Genomic DNA, 16916 nt, shown 5'->3' with positions numbered 1-16916 from the left:
CTTTTCTTTTTTTCACTCACAAAAATATAAATAATAAAAAACCGTCATTAAACACAATACATTATTTTTTATATAATGGAAACTCTCCCAGTTTTATAACAGGGGATTACGTATTCGTATTATTCTATTTGCAAAAGAGAACTGACGTCACATAAGTATGTAATGTAGGATCGTACAAACAGAATATTGTTTACATTAATCAATACATTTTACGCATGACGTCATTGCTCAAGGAACATGGGTATGGCACTACTACCAAGACTACTATGTACCACATCTGTGCAATAAGGTGTACATATGTATTTAGCTTAGCAAAACAGAAAAGGTATTTTCTACGGTGTCGTTATCTCATTTTTTTGCTATTATTTTTTTCTTTAGTAGTAGTCGTCATGAGTGTTTATCATCGTCTTAATAAGGAGTTACGCGTAGGCAAAAAATAAAAAATAAAAAAAATTGCGCACAGGTAAAGTTGTAATTTTTTTCTTCTTCTTAAGCTTTTTTCGTTGTTTTTTCGCCCAGTTATAAGTATTTTTCTGATTTTGATGTTTGGAAAAAAAAAAGAATTGAAAAACCTTTTTTTTTGTTCGAAATAAGAAGAAAAAAGGATTCTGAACATCCTCCTCACGTGTAACTCTGTGCTAATTATATTTGTTTAATTTATATTTACATGTGTTTTCATTTATTTATTTCTACAAAAAAAATAAAGTTGTTTTGAAACGTCATCATTCTTCCATATGATCATTTTTGCAAAGGTAAGAGAGTTGTTTCTACTCTATATCATACTATTACATAATCCCATTGAGTCACATAAATACATGTATTTATAAATGAATATTTGAGCATCAATGTGGCCCAATTTGTTCATATATTGGGCAAATACAAAAAGTGTTGTAAATATGAATATTTATTACGCATTCCTCCACCCTCAAGACTTATAATTGATGCAAGAACAAAGAATCCCTGTTTCTATCTTCTATACCAATAAATATAAAGATGTAACTATTTCCACTTATCCTAAACATTTTCATTTCATTCAAGATAGTATGAGTTTTCTATGAATTTATCCCTTAAGGTTCATATATTATTGAGAGAAAAGAAAATAGAATCAACATTTACTCAACTCAAAAAGAAAGCCTTTATCAATTGTAAACATTCTACATACGATAGGTCATTGAATGGAGTAGGTACGTCATCATAGCAACAGTGGATTTTTGTGCCATACAAAACATACTCATACTAAATCAATTGGATATAATATAAAGTCTATTGAAAAAAAATTTCAGAGTCATTACGACACAAATAAAATAGTGATATATCTCTCAAATCTTCAACAAATTAAAACTAATTACTATCCATTTTAACCATTAAAAATACATCATATTTAGAGCTGTGCAACCAAACATTGCCCCATGGATAAACAAAAACTATAGATACTACTCAAAACAGTACCATAAAGTAAAATATTTCTAGCTGATTTCATAGTTCAGTTGTTGACCAATTGTTGGCCTCTGGGTTTGATATAGGATATAACCTTGTTTGAATGCCGAAGATTATGCCATGGATAAAAGAAAATTCAGCACTATGATAATCTTGTCTAAAAAACTAGCTTTTGGTGTAGTCGAAAACTAAAACTTGCTATAAAAACAAGCAACCCTCAAAGATGTTAAAGATCCGTTTTCCATGTCAATTCAAAAGAATACGGAAAAAAAACCCTTAAAAATCATAGCATTGTATATGATATTCTGTTAATTTATTCTGCGCGGAGCTAAACTTCATACAGACACGTTCATCACTCTGAGATTTTTACTACTTGTTTTCAGCATAAGGTCAAAAATATATTCATTCAAGGTCTTATTTTCAAATTTGGCTTTTTTCATCAAACATATGGAAGGCGATATTATTCTCAGTTTCCAAGGTCTAATCTAACTAACTATACAAATAATCTGATTCTGAACATTTTATAAGCCAGACACAAGAGACATTCAGCTTTATTGTTAACGTACTTTGAATAAAATCGGATAAATTCAAGATAGGATGTCTATGTTTTCATTGTAGCTACCAAAATGTTGGTCTTATTACGTTGAAAGTGATACCAAATGAAATCTAATAAACTCTTCATGAATATGAAAGTTAAAAATTAAAATGTCAAAATTGAACTATTTTAATGCACTAACATAAATATTTTTATGTTCGGAAAGAATGACATAATATGATACTTATTTTTATTTTTTAAAAATTCCTTTTAATACATAATGAGAAGACATCAATAAATATATAAATGACAATGCACACTTTCTACTAAAATGGATGATCACTCACATGGTACATATTTCAGATCATGACAAAGTGTTTAAAAATAAATCTAGTCTAAGAAAAGCTTCTGAGGTCAGAGAGAAGTCAGGATGTTATCATAAGAGAATGAGTTAGCAGACAAAGTTAAATAAATTTATTTTGATGTTCATCAAAACCAAGTACGGAACACTTACACTTTCTTTGTTCAGTTTTTACAAGTGAAGAGATTTGTAGCACTGCAAATCCGTTGTTAGTCTCTGATAACCAGACTACAGTCATGATGTCTACTATGTTGAAGACAATAGGTGTAGATTTTGATGACTTTGTTAATTCAGCATTCACTAGAAGAAGAAATCCAACATAGCTTTTGCCAAAATTAAATGAACAGCTTCGTGGAAAATATGCCAGATTAGTTCACATTACATTGGGATGAAATACTCATTAGAGATGTTCTTGTTGAAACATACCTATCTTATCTCTAGTGTTCCACAATATGAAGAAGGGAAACTTCTTGGTTTATCCTTCATAGAACTACATTAGAGTTGATTCAAACATAGATCTCACAGACAATAATGTAGTCATAGTACTTGATACCACAGCGAGTAACATGGACATTAATATGCGTAAATCGAAGCTAATGAAGAAAAACTAAGGAGAAAGGTATTTTACTTCACTAGTCATCATCATAAATCAGAGATAGTGATTGAAGGTGCATGGCAGGTTATTTTAGGGAAATTTACCAGTCCTGATAATCCAATGTTAAACCATTTGAAAGAATTGCGGGAAAAATTGTATAAGGACTGGACAAAAGTTCTCGTCCAAGCTAAAAAAGACTTGAAATAGAATATGACAAGCCCAATTACAACGTAAGCAGCATCCTTGAGAAAGCAAGGCCATGGGTATATTACAGAGAAGTGGCAGAGCTGTCTATGATCCTGCTTCGTGAGAAAAATATTCTATGTATCCATTGAGCCAAGCCAGATACCATTCAACAAGACCATTAGATAGCCAGGAACATTTATTGCATTAACATACTCAAGTTTTCCAAGGAATTAAAATACTGCAAGGACACTATCTTCTAGCTGGAGAAGATGAACTAGTTCCGGGCTTCATTCTACACCAGCCATTTGGTGAGTACTACATCTGGTCATTATGCACCTATTCATAACCTGGAGCAGCTTATTAAGAACATACTACAATACAAGCAGAATAACTATGAATAGGCAACCTTTGATCAAAAGAAATGAACAACCACAGCAGGTATCTGACAAAGACACTGGTGCCATTCATCTTTATCCAGTTTACATGACAGCATGAGAAATTCAGATAAGAAGAAGCTCGAAGTCAAGCAATCAGAAATAGAGAACCCTGAGATTTACAGAAAAGGCAAGTCACTGTTTTTTGTCATCAACAACTGTTAAAACCAGAGTCTCACTTTCTGTTTGAAGTTCTTGGAGGGAAATGTGACCGGCTCACCACTCCTGCTGACAACTACAGGAAAGCACATAAGTTTGTGTCGTAAGTAAAATTGACCAATTATGTGAATGAGAGAGGTGTGAAACTGATGCATGATTTCAGAGCTTGAATCACAACTGAGCCAGAGCAGATAAATTGCTTACTAAAATTCTAGAGTACCCTAGGAACAAATTTGGCAGTTTCAAGAAAGCTACATTACACTAGCGATAAATAAATATATTTGTATGCTTGAGCATTAAAGTAAGTTAAAATTTTCATAAATATTGATTTGTTCACATTTTTTTCAAGAACATTTTATTAACTTTCATTTGATACCAATTGCAATACAATAGCAACAATCTCTGGGTAACAACAATGAAAACAAAGACATCATTTCTCAAATTTTGCAGCATTTTCGAAAAACCACAACAGTAAAGCTAAATGGCTCTTGCAGTTGACATATAATACATCAAAGTTATTTTTATAGTCAGTTATTTCAAACCTTAAAAAATGGTAATAATATTAGTTTCCATATATTTGATGAAAAAAAAGTCAAATTTGAAGAGGTTTACAGCCTTAGGTCATAAGTAAATTTGTAGAAACGAAATATCCAACTGGTTTTGTTTGAGTATCTCACTATCATATATCAGCAAATCATTGTAACTTCCAAATCTTGGCTCACTGATATGTACAAGCCATAATTTATTGTCAGTTTCTGAGCCCTCAAATTTGCTATGAATACTAGAGCTATACTATAGGGATACAATAGATTATTTATAGTTGTTTGACTTCTTGTAATGTGCAAAAATTTGTTTGTAGAAGGAACCGGAGGGGAGTTCCATCTGTTATTCCGGTTCCGTAATCACAAAGGTATAAGGTATGTTCTTCCATGTTATGTAATGCAAAATCATGTGCAGTCATTTGTAAAGGACAGACATAACATAAATATTTTTGTAGGCTTTTTGCAAATCCATATGGCTCCAGATAAATTGCTAATTGATTTCATTACGGTCATCTTAAACACTCCTTCTTCATCAAAAGGTTCTTTTGAATAATAATTTGTTTTGTACCTATATATGTATATGTGTAATATGTTTTTACACATTGTAACAAGTAATAAATAAAAATTATGGCACAACTCTGAAAGATTTTCCTTCTTACTTTTCACGACTTAAAATTAACAGAAAGATCGATCCATTTTTATTTCTTCATAATTTGTAATTGTTTTTAAATTACTATTGGATTGCATTTTGGTTCCTTTGTTATATACCATATATGTTTTGCAATCTAAAAAACAAATATCAGATGCATTTTTGTACATTTATCTAGTCACATAATAACTTGCAATTATTATAAGAGGGGCACAGTTCCTGGGAAAATGATATGAAAGAATATAATTATATTCCAATTTATCAATGGTTGTTAAATAGTACGACTTATGGGCTTTGATATTCGTATCATAGAATATATTGTGGAGAGATAAAGGACATTTGATACTTTGAGCGTATTATTCAATCAAATTTATACATTCCTAATTACGTGAGTTTATATTGTTCTTTTACAAAAAAAACTAAAATTTAGTCTTTTTTAAATTGTTCTTCCAAATTTTTAAGAATTTATATAAACATTTTTTTTTTTTTTTATACAAATTTTCAATTCTTCTGTCAAAATTTTTTATAAAAATTTGTTAAATATACATATATTACAAGCAAAAGGTTAGCCGGCAATGCTCAGACCAAGGAGGGAACGGGAGACTACATTGCCAAGGGTCAATGTTATTTTTTCTTCATGTTTAAACCCCTTCGATACGAATGAGCATTATAATATAGCACATGTATGTATATTAAATTAAATATATTATTACGAATTTATAAAAAAAATTGTGTTATAAACTGCAAATAACATAGCAATCTATACGGATGAAAAAATTTGTCTAGATGAGATATTGTAAAAATTATGAAATTGAAAACACTTAAATTATTAATAAAATTTGAATGCATGGTTTTTTTGGCATTTTTTCTTAAAAATTGAAATTTGATGAAAGAAAGGTAAAATATGAAAAAAAAAGATAAATTATTCAGAAATGTCAAATATTTTCAGATAACATCGATTTTTAAGTGTCAAACTGATATTCAAATTAAAGTCCAATTTTCACCGATTTCTTCTTTTGTCCATAACGGCTTTGATTTTGAATAAATTTAGAAAACATAATTATTCATATAGTTGTTTTTTGAGATGGGAGTCACTTTATTTTTTATAACTCAAGCCCTATTTAGTCTCCTTGAGCTCAAAAAATCCCCTTATATGCACTCCCAGACAAACAGCACCCCTATTTTAGCCTCGCCAGATTGAAAAAAAATACCAAAGCAATGTTTCAGCGTTCTAGGTCTAACGGCGTGGGCATTCATAAAAGAAAAACATCCAAATTTTTAATATATATATGATTGATTGATCACACATCTAAATTATTATTATACATTATTTTTTTGAAAAAACTCTTAAACAAAATTATCTTTTATATGTAGTTTATAGATTATAAATTAACCTTGAAAACTTAAAAAGTACACTATTATTTTTTAGAAATAATACGGTATACATAACATTCAGAATAGTTCATAATCTATCAATCCGTATCGTACAATAAGAAATTCTAACCATATAACTTAAATGTATAACAAATTGAAATTAAAATATGTTTTTAATTTGAGAATCACTAAGGCCTATAATAGTTCTTAATTCGTTAATATTGAAGTAAGTAAACTTCTTTGTTCTCCAGGAGTTAGAACCAGACACATAAAGGTATATACTTTCATACAAATCAAGAGATGCTCGAATTCTGAGACCCGTATTCCGTAAGGGATGACAGTATGAAAATTCCTCCGGCCTATCTCACTTTAAACAACTTACAAAGTTATTGTACTGTGTTCGCAATTTCAAAATACATATGTTGTCATAAAAAATTTATATATAAAATCATTCTAGACCAAATTTTATATAATATCTATTTTTTTTTTTGGGATCGAACTACACCAAATTGTTCTTTTGGACCGATCTAGACCTATTTTTCATTGAAACCACTACTGACCAAACTTTTTTAAAGGTTTGAATTAGTTCAATTCAACAGAAATCAAAGCAGTCTTAGACCAGCCTAGGTTTTCCAGACCAAAATCCTCTCAACTAGCAGCTGTAACTTAAGTAAACAACTATTATTCCTTTGTAAAATGTATTTTTGTATCACAATTTGGTATACACAAGTCTGTTTTTTTTTAATTTATACATTTCCTTGTGGAACTTTCAAATATTTTTTTTTTCTTTACTCGGAAGAGAAGTACCAAAACCTGATGTGTATACTCAATATAAACCGGTTTTAATGAAAAATTGACATTTTTCATTAAAATATGAGCAAAGTTAATGCATGAAAAGTGGGAATTAAATCTCTTCCTTTTTTTTAATTTAGGTAGCCACTTATTTGCAATCAATTAAATTGAAAAATAAGTTAAAAGCAACAATGCCAAAAATCAATATATTTTTTCTTACTTATTAAAACATCAAGAGCTAAATCAAATTGTGGTAGCAATATAAGGTCAGCATAAATTAAAAGTTAATACAAATATTTAGAAAATATGGAGGAAATTTATTAAGGGATTCTACGTTAGGTTCGTAATGAGATAAACATTCTTTTTTTTCGGTTCGAATTTCCAAGTCCTCATTTCTTTGATTCAGTAAAAGATGGATCATAGCTACATGAATGGAGACGATTTTTTCATGGAAGCCAATTCACAAAAAAATGGGTTTTATCTATCAACCTGAACAATTACTAATTCAATAATTAGTTAAGGTTGAGTGATTGAAATATATTCATAATTTTGATATATTAAAGATTAAACAATTAGTTACAAAGCAAAACAAATCTGAGCTCTTTAGCCCACGTACGTACAAGTCGAGAAAATGATACTTGAACTTGATTGACGAATTTCCATTCGCGCACTCCAAGCAGTTGGACCTCCGTATACGCCGTAAGCAAGTTCGAAACGTTGTAGAAGAAGAAGGGACCTGTCAAAAAGGCCCAACAACACCCAGAGGAAATAAAGAAAACAGCCCAGGTTAATTCCCCTAAGTCCTTGAGGGCTTGTGCAAGAGGTATCGGGATTGGTCGCCTGACTGTCCAGAGAGCTATCAAAAAATGACTACACCTTTTGGGTGCATATCGCAGGTAAGGCATGTAGTGACCTTTATCCAAACACCAAGGCTCTCAGAGCCACAGTTAGCCAGCATTGGGACGCCATGACATGAGACTACATCCTTAGCGGGTGCCAGGCCTTCAGTAGCCCCCTACAAGACATCATTCTCGCTAATGGCCGCTTTAGTAATCATTAAGAGAGCTCTCACACTCATTTATTTATAGAATTAATTCTGTTGAAATTATATTGTTAATTAATAAATTAAATCTTGTTGAAGTTTAAAATTCAAATTGTTCAGATTTTAATGGACCATTTGGTAATATTAGGAATAACCACAGCTAAAATTTAAAATTAACAAATTAACGTTCAGAAAACTAATAAGTAGTAGTATAGAAATCGACAGCTAACAAAAAACAACACTTAAAGGATTCTTAATGTTTTGAGTAAATTTTGAATTTGTGTCTAAAAAAACACCTTAGAATACATGAATATTCGGCCAAATCCGGAAATAAGGAAAATACACTTATGGTAACTATTCTTTCGGATAACAATTTTTTATCACATAAAATACTTCGCATTGAAGAAATATCAAGTAGAAAACTCGATATAAATGTAAAATTTTTTTCTTCTTCTTCTTTTTTGATATCAACTTCATAGGAGTTTATAAGAAAGAAGAATTCCCATGAGGAATTTTATGGTAACAAATCGTAAGCTGGTACCAATATATTTTTAATGTATGCTTATTTTTAATCAATACGGTTAGATATCATGAGTGCCCCCGAAAAACACTTTCGCTGAAAGATAAGCTAAAAATCCTGGAGTATCTGTCAAAAACAGGATTCAATCAAACACGGGTTTACAGGAAATAGGAGATTTCAAAATTACTTATTTACGTAAGTATCCAAAGATTGTAATTTTTTGATATACTTCCAATAAAAGAAAAACCGGAATTTATTCAATTTTAATCTGAAAAAAAGGAGTTTCCTTTATCCGGATTTAACTCAAGGTATGTTATTAAATCCACTCTTTTCTCAAACCCCATTGTTTTAACTTTGGAACATTCACACCTACTAAAAAAATGTCGAACAAGTTCAAATCGTGGGCCGGCATTTCCGTTTCTTCCTGGTTGAATCCTGAATTAATATTGGGACATTTTATCATAAGTACATTCATACATATCTAATGATGTCAATTAAATGTTCCAATTACATAACGTTTCATATGACTTGTCCATATTCTGAAGAAATGACATCTAAAGATAAAAAACGTTTAGGACGGACACAATCGCATTATTTATTGCACTTGTGCAATACATACATAGGTGGGGTTACTTAGGCATGTATATAATAAATGGTTATCAGTATTGACAGCAATAGATAAATACGTTAAGAAAAACACATTTATTCATTTTTAAGAATAATTTTAAAAAACTTACAATATAAATCATCAATATTTTTCTTTGTTTTTCTTAAGCAGACGCATTTGGGGGTTAGTTTATACTTACATTTTTACTATTGCTTTAATTGGTTAGATGGAGTTGCACTGGTTACATATAAGTAAACACTATAGTATTACCTTTACTCCATCTGACCCAGGAATCTTCTTTGAAGTCCTTATACATAAAGTATATATCCTTCTCTGGGAACGACTGGGGCGCGAACCTACGCACCTTGAGTTTAAGAAAATAAGTTATCATAATTATGTTGTCGATGGAGCTACGTCGTTCCATTTAGTTATCATTTCATCAAGAATGGAAAAATAATGAGAGGGTAAATACCAAATTACCGTTTTACGATCATTAACTAAAAGATGATACTTCTAGAATGTTGCTCCATTTAGTATAAACTGAGCTTTCGTTTATAATAGGAATCACGGATCACTGCTAAAGACTCGAGTGTATCTCACTTCCACCCTAATTTTTGTTTATCACTGTACATTAAGCACAATACTCTTTGTTGAGGGTATTATTATAGTGAACGGTAATTGATAAAAGCTTTGGAAAATGAAAAACTTGTCACAAACTTAAACACACTAGAAAATGTTTGCCATTTACAACTCTACCCATGAAGCTATTTATCTTTGGTGAACTGATGCTTTAATACAGGTCCTTATATACAGGCTCCACGGAAAGTTTTTTTAAATGTTTATTAAAGTACTAACGATATAACTAAATACGTAATATGCAAACAACTATAGACATAAGTCGACACAAGCTTAAAAAAATATGACATAACCTTCATTGGAAATGGTAACAATTAGCCTTGACCACAGCCGAAGTATCTCTGGAAAGGACTTAAATGCTGCTCACGCCAAGTCCACGGGAATGGAGTCCCAGGCAGCCACCAGTTTGGTCTTCAGGTAGCCCCAATTCTGGCTGGGGGTCACATAGGATCTGCTCTCACTGACATTTAGCTCAAGACTGGAGGAGACCCAGACTGTCATGTCTTTGAAGTCACTTAAATTGCCTTCATACCACCACTGCGTCTCTAGGGATATGTATGAGGGGGCACCATCGTTTTGGAAAGTCTATGGCTCATTCTGAAAGTGCTGTTGGCCCCAAGGAGCAAGACTTTCCTTCAGGATGGTACTGATGTATACCTTGGTGTTGATCTTCACCCCGTCCGGCGCAAACACAAAGGGGGACTTCCCTGTGTCAGTCATGGACGTCCAAACCATTAGAGACTGTCGCTATAGCACTATATTACATCTGTGACCATCCTGCACACCTTATTTGGGGACAGAATTTGATCATTTTGGGGTTTAAAATCCTGTTCCACAGTGAAAATCTTCTCATCACTGAAGATAATGTTGGGAGCCGTGCCAGTCCTCAGCTTCTAAAGAATGACATTGATTCTCTCAAGTCTTTTAGGCTTGACGTAGGCATGACAGGTACCCTTGCCTTTTCAATTTGTAGGCATACATCCCAAGGCCATATCGTATAAGATATCTCATTGTAGTTGCACCAATGTTGAAATTCTTGGCCATCTTAGTGAGGTTCCTCCTGGGATTTCTAACAATCCTGGCCTTGACTGCCTTGAAGACTCCAGGCGTCCTTTTTGACTTTGGTCTGCCTGATATGGGTATAATCTTGATAGAATAAGTCTTCTCGTACCTCTGAATGGTTCTCTTGATGAGTATGGGTTAACTTCCAGGCTCTTCAAGTACCTCATGGTTCCATTTTGGTTAACAAAACGGTTATTTTATTCAAAACTGTTTGCTTTTTAACTAATTTTGACGCAGCTAGAGTTTAAACATAATATCTGGCAACCTTTCACATAATTATGATTTATAAAGTTAATTAAACAGGAGTTTCCGTAGACTCTGTATATGTGCATATTTTTTATTCAAGTTGCACCTCGGATATGCAAATTGTCCAAGTTTCAAACAAAAAATGAGAATAATAATTTCTAATGAAGGATTCTTTGGATGAGAATAATGCAATAATTGAATATTCCATGGATAATTGACATATTGATGGCGTAATTTTTGACTTTTTTAATACAAAATTACTAAGTACTTTGCAGCACATTTTAAAGTTAAATTGTCCACAGTTACATACTTCATAAATACATAATATTAATAGATCAAAATAAAATAAAAGTATCAATGTATAATTGTTATTTAGAATGATAAATGTGCCTTTCAAGATGGAGAAATTGCAATTTGTACAATTATTTTATTCCAGTTGCATCTTGTACAGAACATATATAGATCAAAGTGCATTTTTTTATTTGATAAATAAAGTTTCATAAACGTAAATATTTCATCAGTAAAATGAATGAATATTATTTTTGGTAATTAAACTCTATATGTACGAGTACATATATAAAACATTATTATATTTTCCCCATCCTGTTCAAATAAGTTTATTTGTTAAGAAGTGACCTTATATCCCTATGCATGATGAGACATTTTTTTCCCTGATGTGTGTCAATATTTACATGATGACACGTATAAGAGAAATTCATCAACTTGATTGTCGAGAAATCAAGCAATCATTCAGGTCGTAAGTTAACTGTGTATATAATTATAATGAGATCCATTCTATTTTTGTCAATATTGAAACGTCATGGCGATTTGCATGTGCTTAGTACTTTACCCATGGGGCATGAACCGGTCCATAAATGTTAGGAAACAATTTTATTATAAAAAAACATCACATATTCATATGAGAATATTCATGCAACTTCTCATTACTATGGCTTTTCAAAAAGTGGAGTCAGGTGTCCTTGCCTGCTCCCTGTTCCAATGGCACTTATTTGTCCCACACCTAGGTATAGTTGAAAGTTATGGTTCATTAGTAGGGCAAAAATCAAGAAAATAAGAAAATCCCAATGTATTTTTTTACTTCCTGTAATTCAAGGTGCAGTGATTTAATCTAATAATTTGAAGAAATAGCAGATGAGTTTATGACGTCATGACGTATCATTATTTCAGCTGCACGCAGCCATAAGAGGAAGGAAATAAGCCTATTAACCTACAAGGCCTATAGGCTGGATTTACTCCGAGTCCAATAAAGACTTACACTCACCACTCCAGAGCAAATCCTCAGTGCTCCTCATGAGGTGAGTGGCTACTAACTACTAAAATTCATCTATTTACAACTATGAATAGCTGTCATGACATTTTATTAGATCCGCTCCAAGGAAAGGAACACAAATCCCACTACGTATATGACAAGGAGATATTACAAAAAACAACTGTTTTACAGAATTTTAATGGATATGTTACTTGTGCTTGCTATATTTAAAATCATCAATATTTGATTTTGTAGGAAAACTTTGAGAATATATAGATATATTATTATATTGTTTCGTATCATAGACCAAGGTCAAACCAATAAAATTTCCGGCGAGCAGAGTGAATGTGGAAAAGAGTTGGAAGTGAGGGTCTTAAATCCTCAAGGACAACGTCGGACTTTGAACTCAATTTATCTATATATTTATTCGAGGTTGATGCTTTTAAATAATAAAATATTTGACGATGTTTGAGAAACAGAGAAAGAGGTCAAAACTATAGGTAAATACAAGGAATAAATTTTGACACATGGTGTAATTATCTAAAGGAAGGTGATTGTTAATTTATGTGGAAGTTCTAGCAATTAAAAAGAGCATTTATTTATGCCAAATATATCCCACAAATGGTAATTCGCTAAATGATTAAACATTTATGGTTAAAACAATATATAGTGACGTCATTTGTCCACTTAATAAAACAAAAAACCAATATATAAGTAAAACTGGACGGGGGGGGGGGAGCAATTTAAACTATAAGGTCGTTGCATGGACTTACACAGTAATATAAATATCAATGATTTGGTTCGCATATACCTCTTTTATTATTCATTGAATACCAGCAACATTTGACGAACAAAAATATTGATTATTGTTTTTTTAAAACCCTATTTATTAATAAATAATTAAGTTCAAAATGATTACATATTTTCAACATATAAAGTAAAAGCTTTTGCATTTTTTGCAAGAAGGATTGTAGAAAAATTAAACTACACAGGATTATATTTTGAGGGGCTCAGTTTTGGATTTTTTTGAAAAAAAAAAATTCAAAATCCATAGCTATTGATGAAAAATTAATTTCTTTCGAAAAAAATTTTAAAATCCATAGCTACACACTGAAAATTAAATTTTTTGGGGGAGAAAAATTATAAAATTAAATTTTATATATTAAATTTTCTGGAAAGAAATTTTTAAAATCCAGTTATTCCCAAAAAATTATATTTTTTGAAAAGAAATCTTACAAATTCAGTTATTCACAAAAACTAAATTCTTAGGGAAAAAATTTCAAATATGAATTTTTTTGCTCTGCTGCATAATTTGCCCGAATGACACAAAAATTCTTATAAGAAGCAAAAATTCCTTAATTTGGGTTGGCTACAAATATGGCTAGTTGTCATACTCTTCACAGAGATAGCCATTAAGAATCACACGTTGTACAAACGGATGTTTATATTATTTTTGTAATATAATATTTTGTAAAATTTTATTTCATTTTTGGTAAAGAGCAATTGACGATCATTTTATACAATTTTTGAAGACGTTCAAGGACTTGTCATTTAATCAAAGAAATAACCTTTGATGGATGGAGAATTGAATTGAAGCCAGAAATTAAAACTTTATACTTACATAAGAGGTCGGAATTTAGTATTGCAGGATATTTTTTGTTCGGCATTTATTTATATAAACAAGAAAATAACTTTCAATCCACTAAAAAAAATGTAAAATGTCGAGAGAAAAAAAAAGTTCATATTGTTCCTTTAAAATTATAGAGTTTAATCGGGATATAATATTTTTATAAAATTAAGTATTGTAAATTAGAAGAATATCTTTTAACAAAATTTGAACAACATTTCTATAATCCGTCTCACACTTTATGAGTATTTTAATACTAAAGATGTCGCGAGTTATTAAATATACTTTTCAGTACTGCTTATTACGCGCAGGGGTATTTTGAGTTGTTTTTTTAATTTTCACTACTCAAATCTCGTTTTTGATACCAAGTGTGTAATATGTTATTATCAAATGTACTTCCATAGCTCATGTATACAAAATAAAAATGCCTATATTTTAAAGATTTTCAGATCAAAACGATTCATTTTTTTGGACAATTGAAGGTAATTTTCTCGTTTTTATGAATAAAATACAATATATCAAGCAATATCAAATTTAGATACATTGTCATTAAGGTACAGTCTTATGTACATAGGTATATGTCGTATACATTTAGAATTTGGATCAAATTGTCATTTCTACAAACAAATTGTAAAAGTGCATATGGGGACTCAAAATTAATCATTTTTAGAGGATATCTTTTGCATTTTTGAATCCCCATAACCTGTCGAAAAACTATTTGAGAAGTCTAAAACTTTAGGAATATGTTTTGTTTTGTTTTAAATTGTTAACAGAAGAAAATTTGACTAAATTCTTAAACGTAATTAAGACTTATTTGATAATTATATTCAATTTTATTTTCAGTCCCTTTCTTTGAGTTCAAGTCATGTCCGTGTGCTCATACTCCAAGCCCCTATGATAATAACAAGAACGTAGTACTCTACTGCGGACTTGAACTCGATGTATGTTTTTGAGCTCAGTCTTGGAATCATATGTGCTTGCAATATGAGCACTTAAATACAAGTCTGCGATATGGTTCTGAGTCCGATTAAATTCCAGATCAAGTCTTAATCAATATAGATCCATGTCTAATTGTAAAAAAATATTATATTCTGAACTTGGATTCGATTTTTACTACAGGTCTGATTTAGAGTTATTCAACTTTTCATTTAATGAACCACACGAAGAAAGTTTAGATATATATATTATAAAATAGCTAATGTGAGATTTCCTGGTAGGTATAAAACGCTAAAAATCCCGGGAAAGAGCCCCAACTATGTATTTATCATCCTTGAGCACAATTGATAAACAAATATGTATTTAATATGTGGCACGTTAGTAATTCAAATTGCCCGGACACCTCAAATTGTTGTTTGAATAAACCTTCACGTTTCACTTGGTGCTATATCTATTCATTTTTCTAGATTCTACAGGAAGTTTATCTAAGTATTAAAATTACGATAAATCCCTCAAGATAATCTGCATGTAGATACCTAAGCTTTTTACTATAAATATGTAAAAGTTCATTGAACCTATGGAGCTCTGAAGAATTTTACAAAATCAGGGATTATTCAAAGGACACCACATTCTGTATATCAATGTAGTATATAATTTTTTCCCTGCCTGCTAGCATAACTTTATTCCCGACAAATATAAATACATACTCCAAAGGCTTAGTTCACCTTATAACATAGATTTTTAATACTAAGAAACAGAAAGAAAAAAAACAAGGGTAATCAAAATATAAAATTCTTCAGGTTAAAAACAATTATACAAATAAGAAAAATCAAAAACCAACATACGCTTTCTACAATCTAAAGAATGACTGTTGGCTGGCAGAGGACAGATTTAATGTTTCTCTTGTGGTTAAAACCCAGCTCCAATTCAAGAAACTCCAATAACATATCATCTCATACAATCACCGGTTTTATGTTCCTTTGTCTTTTATATTTTTTTACATAAGTCCAAATAACAATTTTTGTAAATAAATAAATACATTCATTTCTCTTGTGCTACTTACTTATAAGCTGAAGATCACGTGTTCATAAATTTGTATAAATTAAGACTAAGTACAGCCATACATACATCCTTCCAAAATATTTTATGGTTTTATGAATTGAACTAAAGGCATATTTGGAACTAGCATGAAAAATGTCTCCAAGGAAAAATTGCTCTATTTATAGGGCTATTTTTTTTTCTCCTTCTAATTAATTATCAATTCATGAAGAAGTAAAAGATAGAAATGAAAGTTCTAAAAATAGATTCTTCCTCTTGTTTTTGTTTTTGTTTTTTCATAGTAAGAAATGTATTCTTTCATGTATAAGATGTACAATTTAATTTACATATATATTTTATTGAACTATCTTCAAAATTTGTCATTTTATAGGACATTTTTCTCAAAATAAATTTAACCACGGCATTCATTTGTCAGCTTTCAATTTTTCCGCTAACCTTGGGTGCCTCTTATTATTATTAGTGTTCTGAAGAGGTTCCTGGACAATTTGCCTTAAAAAAATTTGCTGAACGCACAATTTGCCGAAGGACCATTTCTGACATTTGGCCGAAAAATACTATTTAATATATGGGAAATATTTATTTTAATAATCATGTTCATTAATGATTATTATATAAACGCAACTCAGAAACTAATATTAATGTAAACTCCTAAATCATTCTTTAATTACTTGAATTAATTTATTTATTGAATAAATATATATACAACTTTAATGACTAAAGAAATGGAAATAAAAAATTTATACATCTTTTCATGTAATTATCTAATTTAGTTAATTTGTAGAACCTATGGTTGAGGTTACCTGCATGGAAAGGTTTCAGGCCCTCTACAATTTCAAGTATAGACTGA

At 30.7% G+C, this 16916-nt stretch overlaps 1 protein-coding gene across 2 annotated transcripts in view; it reads left to right on the top strand.

The window, feature by feature from the left end:
- Positions 1-376: 376 nt before the first annotated feature.
- Positions 377-16916, top strand: part of LOC121129837 (uncharacterized) — a 57502-nt gene continuing 40962 nt past the window's right edge. The window contains exon 1 of one of the 2 annotated variants that reach the window (XM_071893384.1): positions 377-463. The gene's annotated coding sequence lies outside the window, so the exon portion shown is untranslated. The other variant, XM_040725558.2, reaches the window with a different exon arrangement.

This window comes from Lepeophtheirus salmonis, chromosome 14 (assembly GCF_016086655.4).
Source record: "Lepeophtheirus salmonis chromosome 14, UVic_Lsal_1.4, whole genome shotgun sequence".
NCBI classification, from domain to species: Eukaryota; Metazoa; Arthropoda; class Copepoda; order Siphonostomatoida; family Caligidae; genus Lepeophtheirus; species Lepeophtheirus salmonis.
This window is presented reverse-complemented; position numbering and strand designations above follow the sequence as displayed.